The sequence below is a fragment of the Pseudorca crassidens genome, chromosome 14, assembly GCF_039906515.1.
Source record: "Pseudorca crassidens isolate mPseCra1 chromosome 14, mPseCra1.hap1, whole genome shotgun sequence".
Classification (NCBI taxonomy): domain Eukaryota; kingdom Metazoa; phylum Chordata; class Mammalia; order Artiodactyla; family Delphinidae; genus Pseudorca; species Pseudorca crassidens.
In genome coordinates this window covers 5,408,627-5,410,948 of record NC_090309.1, presented here as the reverse complement: position 1 = coordinate 5,410,948, position 2,322 = coordinate 5,408,627, and the positions used below count along the sequence as shown (strand labels likewise).

The window sequence follows — 2,322 nt, the reverse complement described above, 5'->3', positions numbered from 1 at the left end:
TTAGCTTTCTGAACTTTCTGGCAGACCTGGTGCCTTGTCAACTCCAGCTGCCTTCTTGTCTGCTGCTTTGATGACATCCACAGTTACTGTCTATCTCATGTCATGAACAGCAAAACAAACAAAAAGGATAGTCATAGAGGTTCACAACACACATGGGCTTGCCAACAAGCATATCAACAATGGCAACATCACCAGATTTCAAGAATTTGGGGACATCTTCCAGCTTGTTTTTCCAGAATGATGATCAATCTTCTCTTTCAGCTCAGCAAACCTGTAAGCAATGTGAGCTGTGTGACAGTCCAGCACAGGTGAATATCCAATGCTGATTTGTCCTGGATGGTTCAAGATAATCACGTGAGCTGTGAAGCCAGATGTTTCCACTGGTGGGTCATTTTTGCTGTCACAAGCCACATTGCCATGACAAACATAGTTAACAGACATGCTCTTGACATTGAAGCACACATTGTCCCCCGGAAGGGCTTTACTCAAAACTTAATGGTGCATTTCAACAGACTTTACTTCAGTTCTAACAATGACTGGAGCAAAGGTGACCACCATGCCACGTTTGAGAACGCAAGTCTCCACTTGACCCAAAGGGACAGTACCAATAACACCAATTTTGTAGACATCCTGGAGGGGCAGATGCAAGGACTTGTCAGTTGGACAAGTTGGTGGCAAGATGCAATCCAGAGCTTCAAGCAGTGTGGTTCCACTGGTATTGGCAACTTTACAGATGATTTTCCATCCCTTGAACCATGGCATGCTAGCACTTGACTCCAGCATGGTTCCACCATTCCAGCCAGAAATTGGCACAAATTCTACTGTGTCAGAGTTGTAGCCAATTTTCTTAATGTAGGTGCTAAATTCCTTAATAATTTTCTTGTATCTCTTCTGGCTGTAAGGTGACCAGTGGAATCCATTTTGTTAACTCCGACAATTAGTTCTTTCACGCCCAGAGTGTTAGCCAGAAGGGCACGTTCTTGGAGATACCTGCTTCAAATTCACACCACCAGCAGCAACAATCAGGACAGCGCAGTCGGCCTGGGATATGCCTGTAATCATGTTTTTGACAAAGTCTCTGTGTCCTGGGGCATCAATGATGGTCACATAGTACTTGCTGTTCTCGAATTCCCACAGGGAGATGTCAATGGTGATAACATGCTCATGTTCAGCTTTCAGTCTGTCCAAGACCCAGGCATACCGTAAGCAGCTTTAGGCAGGAAAGAGCTCTCTGCAGGAGACACCTCTTGTCCTGTCACTAACCTTAAACAAAGCACCTCCATATTCTACGCATCTCCAGCCCTAGCACACCTTTCAAATCTTTGGATCACATAATTCCTTCCTAATCTGTTAGCTCCTTCCATAGATCAAAGAAGTAGAAATGAAGAATAAGTAATTAACAGATGATGAAATCTCTTCCCTGGCTTTCCCTTCAGTAATCTTGTGAAAAAGCTGCGTGAACAAGATAGCATCTAAAGAAAAACCACAAGAAGTCTATAAGCCTGCAGACGAGCCTGCGTACAGTGGGGGATGGTGACCATTCTGATCCCCTATCTCAGTGATTAACTGAGATTACACCCTTTTACCCTTTAAAAACTTTCATGGTCAAGCAGAATCTTTGGAGGTGGGTTTTGGGGGACACTGAGTCCACCATCTACCCAGATTGCTGGCATTCTGATGAAAAGCAGCTTTCCTTTCTACCAACATCTCTCTCTCATGTATTGATTTTCGAGTGGCGAGCAGCTGGATCTGATTTGGTAACAGATGTTTTGGCACCCAATGTGGAGCTGAACTCTCATGATATTTGGGTCCTCTGGGCTTCCTGGAGTAAGGCCACCAGCCACAGCAATGCACCGGGACAGTAGTGATGAGTCAGCTGCTTGTGGCTAGCTGGCCTTCGTGGGGAAATTTCTGGGGAGGTCTCGGCCGCTGACTAAGCCAATTTTTTAGACTCTCCTGGTCTCTTTCCTGCCTGACACCAGCTGCCTTTTTACTTCAGGTTGATAGAAATGAAACTTGCAACTTTAAGAGCTGATGGGCTCTAGATCTGGGTAAATCTGCTGGAGCTAGCACCAGCCAATCTCTCTTACCTGTTCTGTGGCAGCTCGCTGCCCTTTGACCTTGATGAGTGTCAGTCTTCCCTGCCCTAGAGTGTCAATTCTTTAAGGGAGCAAAAAAAGTGAGATTCCAAATTGGTCTCTCCACGGGCTTGAGGAGGATTTGGGTTTGTGACCAGTCTGGTTTGTGAATTTGTGTTTCGTGTCTATCTTTTGTCTTTTGAAATGGGAAAGATTTTTGTTATGAGACGATGACTAAGAGAAA

General features: G+C 45.0%; 1 pseudogene; it reads right to left on the bottom strand.

Moving 5' to 3' along the window:
* Positions 1-1,430, bottom strand: LOC137205776 (elongation factor 1-alpha 1 pseudogene; annotated as a pseudogene).
* Between the last annotated feature and the right edge of the window lie 892 nt (positions 1,431-2,322).